General features: G+C 37.3%; 1 protein-coding gene across 1 annotated transcript in view; it reads right to left on the bottom strand.

Moving 5' to 3' along the window:
• The window catches only part of LOC309631734 (uncharacterized protein), a 492832-nt gene that overhangs the window by 90429 nt on the left and 389938 nt on the right, over positions 1 to 12465 (bottom strand). The window lies entirely within an intron of this gene.

The following is a 12465-nucleotide window of genomic DNA, read 5'->3' as shown; positions in this document are numbered from 1 at the left end:
ATACTTGTAGAATGCTCACTTTGTGCAAGGTACTATTATTATCCAGAGTCAATCTAAATAAAGAGGTAAACGGAGGCAAACTCGAATAACCAGAAATCAAATTTATTTGGCAATAGCAGAGGAATTGCAATTCAGGAAATGCCAACTACAACAAGCTGCAGGTGAGTCTGTGGAAGGTTTGGGGTGGCCTCTATCTGTGAGCGAGGAGTGCAAAGAGGGTGCGTCCAGACAGAGTCCAAGTGGTAAGTTCATTCGCTTGAGGATGGGAAGAGATGCTCGGCGGATGTTCCTTGGTCAGAAGAGAAGTTCTGGTTTTCTGTCAGGCATTCACAAGAAATCAGTCTCTCAATTCCTAAGTTTCATTTTCCTGAGGGCACATGCGTGAAATTCTTCTTTTTATATCCTCTGGTTCCATTTTAGATTGAAATTCTTTCACACTAGAAATATAGTGTCTACTTTGCGGCTTTCCAGAGCAGATCTTCCAGCTCTAACAAACAGGGTAAAAACTACTGAGCTGTAGCCCATTTTCCACTTTGTAAGGAAGATGAACACCTCCTGAATGAAGCTCTTCTAGCAGCCTGTGGTCCTATCCGAGCTGGACAAGAAGGAGGCTTGACATCAACCTCACCAGTGGGGTAAGTTCGCATTTCCAAAGAATTTCTTTACCATCCTGCTATCCTCTTCTTCCCAGCACCGGGGAGTCTTCAAGAAGGTGCTCTGAATAGCAAGTTTAGGGAAAGAAAGTGAAGGAGGGAAGGTTCTGCTGGGGCTGTTTTTCCTGGGTGAAGAGGTGATGTTGGCTAGTCCGAGTGTGAGGTGAAAAATTATGAAAGACAAGAGTAAACAAGATGGGATAGTGAGACAGCTTCCCTATTTTTTCAGAGGTAACATTTCATGCTACAGTTTTATTCTATTTAAATATTTTTAACTGAGGTACAATAATTGAGATATAACATTGTATTCATTTCAGGTACACAATGTTACGACTCGATACTGGCATGGACTACAAAATGATCACCACAGTAAGTCTTGTTAGCATCAGTTACCTCACACAGTTAAAAAAAAAAGTTCTTGTGATGAGAACTTTTAAGATTTACACTCTTGGCAACTTTCAAATATGCAACAGAGTATTATCAACTACAGTCACCATGCTGTATGTTACATCACCATGACTTATTTATTTTATAACTGGAATTTTGTAGCTTTTGACCCCTTTCACCCATTTTACTCCCCCACCCCCAAGACCACTACCACTGCCGGCCTCCGGCAACCACCAATCTGTTTTCTGTGTCTATGAGTTCAGTTTTTGAGTTTTTTTTTAGATTCCACATATAAGTGAGACCATATGGTATTTGTCTTTCTCTGTCTCACTTATTTCACTTAGCATAATGCCCTCAAGGTCCATCCATGTTGGCACAAATGGAAAGATTTCATTCTTTTTTATGGCGGAATAACATTCCATTGTGTATATGTGTGTATATATAGTGTGTGTATATATACATATTTTTTTTCTTTATCCATTAATTTGTCAGTGAACGCTTAGGTTGTTTCCATATCTTAGCTATTGTAAATAATTCTGCAATGAACATGAGGGCACATATATCTTTTTGAATTAGTGTTTTTCTTTTCTTTGGATAAATACCCAGAAGTAGTAGAATTGCTGGATCATATGGTAGTCCTATTTTTAATTTTTTGAGGTATCGCCATACTGTTTTCCATAGCGACTGCACTAATTTACATCCTCCCCAACAGTGCACAAGGGTTCCCTTTTCTCCACATTCTTGACAGCACATGTTATTTCTTGTCTTTTTGATAATAGCTGTTCTAACAGGTGTTAGGTGATATCTCATTGTGGTTTTGATTTGCATTTCCCTGATGAGTAGTGATGTAGAGCATCTTTTCATGGCCAGCTGTATGTCTTTGGAAAAATGTCTATTCAGATCTTTTGCCCATTTTTCAATCTGATTGTTTTCTTGCTATTGAGTTGTATGAATTCTTCATATATTTTGGACTTTTAAATATATATATTAAATTTACAAAATGTCAAACATCGTCTTTTTCTAGTGTTTACAAAATCTACTACAAATCTAAAAATACTAATGAATACAGTGAGTCTTGGGCTAATAGAGTCATTGACTTTCCCCAGTATTATGAGTGATTAAAAACTGATTTTATTAAACTAAGCAAGAAGTAAAAGGAAAGAAATGTTAAGAGCTAATATTTCCTATTGCCAACATCACACCCAGTTAAGACCCTTTGCAGTTGCTATTCCCTCTGCCCGTAGTACTCTTGCCCCAGATCATCTTTGCACAATTAGCTCCATTTAGATCGCAGTTCAAAGGGTACTTTTCAGAGAGGCCTTCCCTGACAACCTGACAGAAAGTAGCTTCATGCTACTTCATAGCGCCCTTCTTTATTTGTACCAATTAGGTTTTTCCAGAATGGATTTGTTCATTTTATTTGTTTGCTGGCTGATTTTTGTGTCTTTTCTCTCAACCAACTGGAAAGAAGGCAGAGCCCTTGTCTACTTTGCTCACTGCTACTTCCTTTGTGCTTGTCTGGCACATAATAAGAGCTCTGTGATTAGTTTTTGAACAAATATATAAGTAAATGGGCATATTTAATTGCTTTGGGTTTCTGTGGTATATTCTTCATTGGGAGTCTCACGATGGATTCTAACACTTAGATGATATACGCTTGGCTTCTGTGCTTAACATTTTGAATGCTGAGCCAGCTACTTACTGATTGTCATTGTCCATTTAAAAACATTAAGGGGGGTGCTTCCCTGGTGGCGCAGTGGTTGAGAATCTGCCTGCCAATGCAGGGGACACGGGCTCGAGCCCTGGTCTGGGAAGATCCCACATGCCGCGGAGCGACTAGGCCCGTGAGCCACAATTGCTGAGCCTGCGCGTCTGGAGCCTGTGCTCCGCAACAAGAGAGGCCGCTATAGTGAGAGGCCCGCGCACCACGATGAAGAGTGGCCCCCACTTGCTGCAACTAGAGAAAGCCCTCACACAGAAACGAAGACCCAACACAGCCATAAATAAATAAATAAATAAAATTAAAAAAAAAAACATGTCAATTAAAAGCTAGAGGTAGGAGTGAAGTAAGTCAGAAAGAGAAAAACAAATACCATATGCTAACACATATATATGGAATCTAGGGGAAAAAAATGGTTCTGAAGAACCTAGGGGCAGGACAGAAATAAAGATGCAGATGTAGAGAATGGACTTGAGGACATGGGGAGTGGGAAGGGTAAGCTGGGACGAAGTGAGAGAGTGGCATGGACATATATACACTACCAAATGTAAAACAGATAGCTAGTGGGAAGCAGCCGCATAGCACAGGGAGATCAGCTCGGTGCTTTGTGACCACCTAGAGGGATGAGATAGGGAGGGTGGGAGGGAGACACAAGAACGAGGAGATATGGGGATATATGTATATGTATAGCTGTATAAAGCAGAAACTAACACACCATTGAAATGCAATTATACTCCAATAAAGATGTTAAAGAAAAAAAAAAAAAAGCTAGAGGTAGAACAGATTTAAAAAAATAATCCAACTGCTTGGTGCCTACCAAGACACACTTTATACTCAAGGATACAAACAGATTGAAAATACACACTTTATACTCAAGGATACAAACAGATTGAAAGCAAAAAAGATGGAAAACTCAAGCCTAGTGAGTAGTGCACATCTTGTAGCTGTGTTCATGACTTAGCTTCCAGTGCACTTTGATTTTAAACAATATTTTTTAAAAATACAAGTAAACGTGAATACACTCCTGTGAAAATTGAAACATTACAGAGATAAGTATAGATATCCCTATCGTTCATCTATCTATCTATCTATCATCTATCTGCTTATCAAGAGAGATAAAGTGAATATCCCCTCCATTCCCTATCCTCAATTTCACTCTACTTCTCAAAGGTTTAGTGGGGATCCTTCCAGACATTTTAAAAATTCTTGAACTATAAGTTTCCATTTAAATGTTTATTTTAGTATATCTTCAACTTTTTTTTTTTTCCTTTCTTTTTTTCACTTAACCACATGTTCTGGAGATATTTTCATATCAGCACATAGAGATCTGCCTGTATTTGTATTTTTAACTGCTACCTGGTAACACAGATATAGTTTACTTAAAAATCCTTTTTTGAGGTGCATTTCATTTGTTTTAATCTCTTGCTTTCACAAATGATGCTGCAATGAACGTCTCTGGACATACACTTCTATACAAATGTGCAAGTTTTCTGTAGGATAGATAACCAAACGTCAAATTTCTGCGTTAGTAGGTTTGCATACACAGTCGTCGCTCAGTATCCATGGGGAATTTGTTCCAGGACCCGTCAGGATACCAAAATTTGTGGATGCTCAAGTCCCTTATAAAAAATGGCATAGTATTTGAATATAACATAGGTATATCCTCCCATATACTTTAAATCACCTCTAGTTTACTTATAACACCTAATACAATGTAAATGGTATGTAAATAGTTGTAAATACAATGTACATGCTATATAAATAGTTGCCAGTGTGGCAAAGTCAAATTTTGCTTTTCGGAATTTTCTGAAATTAAAAATTTTTTCCCCATATTTTCAGTTCGAGGTTGGTTGAATTTACAGATGCAGAATCTGTGAATACAGAGGGCTGACTGTACTTCCAAACTCTCCTCCAAATAGACTAGACTATCACCATTAATATGATAGGCAGAATATGCTCCCTCCCAAAGATGTCCACGTCCTAATTCTGAGAACCTGGGAATATGTTACCTTATCTGGCAAAAGGGACTTTGTAGATGTGACTAAGGTTAAAGACCTTGAGATGGGGACATTATCCTGGATTATCTGATTGGGTCCAATCTAATCACATGAATCTTTAAAAGCAGAGAATCTTTCCCAGCTGTGGTCAGAGAGAGATATGACTACAGCAGAAGAATGATCAAAGAAAATGCAACATTGCTGTGTTTAAAGATGGAAGAAGGAGTCCAGGTATGCTGGTTTCCTCTAGAAGTTGGAAAAGGCAAGGAAATAGATCCTCCCCAGAGGCGCCAGAAAGGAATGCAGCCCCATCTGACACCTTGATCTTAGCCCAGTGAGACTCTTATTGGACTTCTAACCAACATAAGATAATAAATTTGTGTTGTTTTAAGCAACTAAGTTTGTGGCAATTTGTAACTGCAGCAATAGAAAAAATATGTAATTTAAGAGAATATCCATTCCTTGAAATCCTCAACATTAGGTATTTATCATTGTTTTTAACTTTTGCAAGTCTGATAATCAAAAATGGTGAGCCACTGCTGGTTTCATTTGAATTTCCCTGATTCCTGATGAGGCTCAGCTTCTTTTCATAAATTCTTAACCTTTTGAATTTCTTTTGTGACTTGGCAGAGACTAACCTAGTATCATTCTTCTTTTGGATTCTTTGGCATTTCTGATTGATTGGTAGAGTCTCTTTTATATTTTTACATTCTGGTATTAGTGTTTTATAGCCTTTGCTTGTTACATGTGTGCCAAATATTGTTTCCCAATTTGTCACTTTTCATTTTATAATACTTTCTTGCCACTCATTCTACTTGATCGGAGTTGCTTGACCTGCCTCACAATTTCCTAGCTCATCACTCAGTGCTGTCTGTGGGTAAACGCTGCCTGCATGCCATACACTAGTTATTGAAATGGGAACCATCTGTGCTGGTGGACTCTCCCAAGGCTGAATAGATCAAAATACTGCCTAACTCTGTGGAGGAGAATTTTGCTTGTCTGTTTGTTTGTTTATTTGTTCATTTGTCCGTTAATGGAAAGGTAGAACATAATGGTGAAGGTTGCTCTCTTAAGGAAAGAATCCACAAATCCTATAAAATCAATGAACTAAAGTTGACAGATTGATTCAGATGATACACTTTTTTCCCTTCAGATACTACATGACCTATTGTACTGAACAGTTGAACACTTGGCCAACATGTGTTTAAAGCCAGCCCTATTCTGTTCTCACTCTATTCTGTTCTCACTAAATCAAAACTTTGAAAAGGAAATGTCTTGGGAACCTAGGAGAGTCAGTTACATTTAAAACACAATACATGACTAAAAAGATTAAAAACTAAAGCTAATATTTACTGATGGATTACTATGTGCTAAGCTTCTCACTGAATCCTCACAGCAATTCCATAAGAGGGGTATAGTTATCCAGTTATATAGATGAGAGAACTAAGGCTCAGAGAGGCAAGCAACTTGCCCAAGATGGCATTAAATGATAGAACCTGAACTTGAACCAGACCTGACTCAAAAGTCTTAACCACTATAACTATGCCAGAAATCACATCTGATATCAGACGTCACATCTGAGTCTTAACTATCCTACAATAAAAACTTTCCAGTAATCTGAATTAGTAAAACATTCTGAATTACACTTTGTTTAATTAATCTTGAGGATATACACAGAAATGAGGAACCAGGCTATAGTGTCCAGTAGAAGAGGATTTTTAAAAAATACTTGATTGAATAGACAGCAGTGATTTATCATTAGTCACTGGCTTATCAGTTGATTACCTGTTGATGGATGTTTCTGAAATAGTGAAGGGTGCTTGAAAAGTAGCTTTCCCCTTTCCTCTGCAATCTTATTTACCCTATAATTTGCAAAGTAAATCCTTTATTCAGAGGTAATAAATACAGAAAGTTCATTATAGCTCCTATCTGATTTATCTCAAATGCAGGATTTGTGGAATCCAAGCTAATGAGTTTAACTGTTAGGTCTTGCATTCCTGATTCCTGGTTTCTCTTTGACGGACTTACTGGGAGGTGGCAGTGGGGGGTGATGGGGAGAAGGCAGTCAGCGGCAAGTGTGACAGACAGAGTGCACTGACTGCTTTCTGGAGAGAAAAATCCATTCTGGGGACATTTACCGCCCGTTCAGAAGCTGTCAGAAAGCCTGGGGCTGGCCTTACCCTCCAATCTTCCTGCCCTGAGGGGGCTCCAGGACAAGCTCACACAGAGCCACCTCAGCACTCACCCTGGCCTGTACATTCCCTTCACTTATCTCACAAACTCTAAGAGTCTCTGCTCGCAGAAAAGGTTGAATCAGCCTCTTCAGTAAAAATTCCTTCCCCGGTATCTTTCCAGAAGAAATTAACTACTTTGTTGGCAAGAAAGACCTATGCCACATTTTGACAAAATAAGGGAAAAATGTGCCTCTGTGTGTGTGTGTCTTTGTTCTTTTAAATCTTGAAAAGGGCACCTGATTAGAGGTGAGATAGGACTCCTGGTTTGCTGTTTGTTTTTTATACCATTTTCTGTAGTCCCAACCTTTGCATTTTTCAATTACAATAATAACCCACTTCCTAACGTTATTGTTATTAAAGATGTCCAGTGTGTAGTAGATACTGGTTGTTTAGTAGAAGTCCTCCCTGTGGGGAACCACTGGCCCCCAGTCTGAGCCCACACTTGAGCTCCCACTGCTCCCAGAGATGGAATCAGGAGCTTCACCTGCCGCTGAGAATGAGCCCTGGCCCCCGACCCAAGTCATTGCTTCAGGAAAAGGCTTGATCCCTAACGGGAGTGGGACGGAAATGTCAGAGTCCTAGCTGTGGTTCCTGCGGGACGTGGCAGGAAATTCTGTCTCTTACTCTTGCAGGTCATTCTACTAGGAAAATCTGAAGTTAGATTACCAGTGGCCATATTTTTGAGCTGCATGAGGGAGGCAGCTGTCTGGGATGAAAAAGAATGAGGACGAAACATGGAGGGAGGCAGAATCAGTGGGAGACGATGAGAACGTTGCCTGAGCCCCCAGATCCAGCTAACTCTTGGGCTAACTGTACCTGTGGGTTCCCAGTGATGGGAGCCAAACAATTCCTTCTGGCTTATGCTAGTTCCTCCACATTCTGTCACTTTTAACTAAGGAGTCCGAGTAAAGCTTTCTTCCATGTATATTCAAATACCTATTTCTCCCTTCCCCGCTTTTACAAAGTAGGATCAGCCTACACATCTTTACAATTTGCTTTTTCACTTAATGCGTCATTGACCCTTTTCCAGGTGGTATATATAGAGCAACTTCATTCTTCTGAGAACAGCAGAGCATGCCATACGAATGCATCATCCCTCTATTTATTTTTACACTATTCATTGGTGAGTGGACATTTTGCTGGTTTCTCAGTTTTTGATATTCAACCCAGCCTGCAATGTATGTCTTAATAAAAATATCTTGAGGCACTTGGGTAGGTATTTTTATAAGATAAATTCATGGAAATGGCATTTCTGGGTCAATCATTTCATGGAATTTTTCATAGAAATTACCAAATTGCCCTCCAGGAAAGTTGTGTCAATACTAGGCTCACAGCAACAGCATACATGAAAGGGGCCCTTTTTCCACACCCTCACCAAGGTGTGGGGTATTATTACTCTTTAAATTTTTGGCAATCTCTGATGTAAATATATATCTCATTTTTTCAGATATGATCTCTAAATGTTAGTGGGTAGAGACTCTTTCCTTCTGCTTAATGGTTATGTGTGTTTATCTGGGACACACTTGTATGTACCCCTTGCCTATTTTCTGCTGGGGTCTTCATGTTTTCCCTGGATCCGTGACAGCCCATCATATATTAAGTGTATCAATCAAGCTCTTAATATAGCTTGCCACTTTTTTCTAATTTGTCTCATTTTTTAAAATTCTAATTTATGATGTCTTCTGTTAGGCAAAATTTTTAATTTTCACATAGCCAAACATATAAATATTTTCCTTTTTTTATTCATTAAAACAACTCTCAATAATGTTGTGAATCTACTCCTAACACTTATTCCCAAATATTTTAATAGCCACCTATGAATTCAATTTTGTTGGATAGAAGATTGTGTGCTAACACTTTCAGGCTACTAGATGTAATTAGTAATAATCTTGTGAGGAAATTACTATATGTCTCTTTTAAAACTGTTTAAAACTGTTCTATTTCAATGTATGTGGTGATTTTTCACTCTGAAAAATTTGTTTGTAGCCCACCTTTCAATTAAGTAATGATGAGGAAGAGTTGAGATGAGGGCTAAGGGGTTGGGTTCTAGCCCATCTTTGCCACCATCTTGGTGAATGACCTTGGGTGAATCATGTCAGCCCTCAGGTTTCATGTTCTCCATCTTGAAAGGACAGGGTTGGATGAAATAAGCTTTGAAAACCTTTCTAGCACCAAACTTTCAAGAGTTTATTAATTCTTTGCTCGTATCTTTATTTAAATCTTGTACTAAGTGATAAATCATTTTCTAATACACAGTAAGTAGTATTCCATAGTTTTTTAAAGAGTTTTTTTGGGGGAGGGTGTATAGGAAGGAAATTATATTTATTAAGTGCCTATCAGGTCCTAGGCACTGTACATATATTGTTTTATTTAGTTTCCATAACAAACTTTCAAGATGGAAGATGTAATCCCATTTTACAAATGAGGAAACTATAGTCCACTGAGGTTAAATGATGGAACAACTGGGTAGCCTTATGCAAAAATGAAATAAAATACACCTTGACTCTTAACTGATATCACACATAAAATTTAACTCAACATGGCTCATAGTCCTAAATGTCAGAGCTAAAACTATAAAACTTCTAGAAGAAAACATAGGAGAAAATCTTAGCGACCTTGAATTTGGTAAAGACTTTAAAACATGACACTGAAAGCACAACCCCAAAAGAAAAAAGTCAGTAAATGAGACTGTATCAAAAGTTAAAAGTTTTGCTCTTCAAACAACATTGTTATGAAAGCCACAGCCTAGGAGAAAATATTTACAAGATATATATCTGACAAAGGAATTGTGTCTAAGCTATATAAAGAACTCATGACTAATTAACAAGATAAGCAACCCAGTGAAAATTGGTAAAATTTGAACAGACACTTCACTAAAGAAGAAATATTGATGCCAAATAAAAACATGAAAAGAAGTTCAACATCATTATCCATCAGGGGAATGCAAATCAAAACCACAATGAGATATCACTTCACACGCATTAGAAGGGTTAAGACTGAAAGAAGCTGACTGTACCAAGTACTGGGGAGGATAAGAAGGAGCCAGAAATCTCATACACTGCTGGTGGAAATGAGAAAGGGTACAACTGCTTTGGAAAACTGGCAGTTTCTTAAAAATTTAAACGTACACTTAACTACAACTCAAGGGAAAAGAAATCATATGTTTATACAAAGATTTGTACATAAATGTTCATAGCAGCTTTGAATAAAAATTAAAAACTGGAAACATCTCAAATGAGCATCAACAGGTAAATGGATAAACAAACTCTGGTATATCCATAAAAGGAAATTAAATAAATAGAAATATCTGGAATAAGTAGAATAAAAAGGGATAAATAATAATAAAAAAGAATAAAATACTGATACATACAACAACACAGATGAATCTCAGAATAATTAGGCTGAGTGAAAGAAGCCAGACAAAAGAGAGTAGATATGGAATGACTCCATTTATATAAAATCTTGTAACAGAATCTATAGTGACAGAAAGCAAATTCGTGGTTGTCTGGGGAGGGATGAATTACAGAGGGGAATGAGGAAACTTTTGGGGGTGACAGATGTATTCACAGTACTGATTGTGGTGATGATTTCATGGATGTTTACATCCAACAAACATTAAATTGTATACTTAAATATATGCAGCTTTATTTAGGTCTACTTTATCCACAATAAACTTGTAAAATGGATATATTCAGAGAGAATTTCTCTGATGCATCGTAACAGATAAATGTATTAAAAATGAAGACAACTAACATCAACTGCTTTTAAATCACAGATTTTGCCAAGTTTCCAGCCTTTTTTTTTTTTAAGTTTTTAATGGACAGCTTAGTTACTTATGTACACTTCTTAGATAATCATGGCCTGTATATACCAGTGTTCCCATGTCATATATCCCTTGTCTTAAAATTTTTGATTAACCCCAGAATGACTTTTGCTGCTATCACCCAAAGTGGTGAGAAATTAATTTCTTAGGCATAGAGAGGAATGTTGGGTGTGTGGGATCTTTTTTTTTTAATCTAGAAAATAAAAAGCGTTCTTAGGAGTATTTGCCTAAGATGTGATCTTAGAATAATTTCACTCTGGTATTGTTTGCAAAAAAAAGTGTTTTCATTTTCTTAAAAAATGAAACTTCTTACCTTTGATAATCAGATTTTTAAAACATAAACATAACCTCTCCCATCCTGTTCTTGAACTGATGATTTGTAAGCAAACATCTCATAATCTTTAAGTTCAAATGAGAGCCGCCTCAAGGCAGTCATGCATGAGGACACATGTATTGTGTCTTCCACTGGTACTGCCCTTTCTCCAAACATTTTCAAAATTTCTCTTTGGTAGAGCATCTCTGAGCCAAAAGAAAAACTGGTCTCTTCATTATAGTTACAAATCATCCAAAATATTATTACAAAGTTTTATAACCCACTCTATCTACCAGGCCTGATTCCACATCATTTCAGACTATTTCCAAAAATTCTCCCAAATTATTTCCCCCAAACAAAAATTTGCAACAACATTTTGAAAAACTTCTACTCTTACTTGACTAGTAGGTTGCTTCACCAATACCCTGATGCAGGGACATGTCTTTTTATTTTCAACAATAAAGAAACAGGGCATTTTACCTTTCACATTTAAAACTGTCATTAATACGTTAGTTTTTCATGGAGGAACCAAGACTTAAAATACATATACAATAATATAATGTTAATAAAAATAGAAGCTAGCTACACACTAAGGTCATTTTAGTTAACTGTCATAATTTAAATATTAGAAAATTAATTTTTCTTGATCCAAATTAGTGAAACCTTAAAAAAGATTGTCTCAGTAGAATATCATTTAAGAGGACAATGTCATTTTCAGACATGTTCCGAAATTCTAACTCATTTTGTAGTAGAATTACAGAATAACATTTATTTATTAACATCTTTATTGGAGTATAATTGCTTTACAATGGTGTGTTAGTTTCTGCTGTAAAACAAAGTGAATCAGCAATACATATACATATATCCCCGTATCTCCTCCCTCTTGAGTCTCCCTCCCACCCTCCTTATCCCACCCCTCTAGGTGGTCACAAAGCACAGAGCTGATCTCCCTGTGCTATGCGGCTGCTTCCCACTAGCCATCTATTTTACATTTGGTAGTGTATATATGTCCATGCCAGTCTCTCACTTCGTCCCAGCTACCTTTCCCCCTCCCTGTGTCCTCAAGTCCATTCTCTATATCTGTGTCTTTATTTCTGTCTTGCCCCTAGGTTCTTCAGAACCTTTTTTTTTTTTTTAGATTCCATATATATGTGTTAGCATACAGTAATTTTCTCTTTCTGACTTACTTCACTCTGTAGGACAGTCCATTCTCCTCACTACAAATAACCCAATTTTGCTTCTTTTTATGGCTGAGTAATATTCCATTGTATATATGTGCCACATCTTCTTTATCCATTCATCTGTCGATGGACACATAGGTTGCTTCCATGTCCTGGC

This window comes from Balaenoptera borealis, assembly GCF_965194805.1.
Source record: "Balaenoptera borealis genome assembly, chromosome: 7".
NCBI classification, from domain to species: Eukaryota; Metazoa; Chordata; class Mammalia; order Artiodactyla; family Balaenopteridae; genus Balaenoptera; species Balaenoptera borealis.
This window is presented reverse-complemented; position numbering and strand designations above follow the sequence as displayed.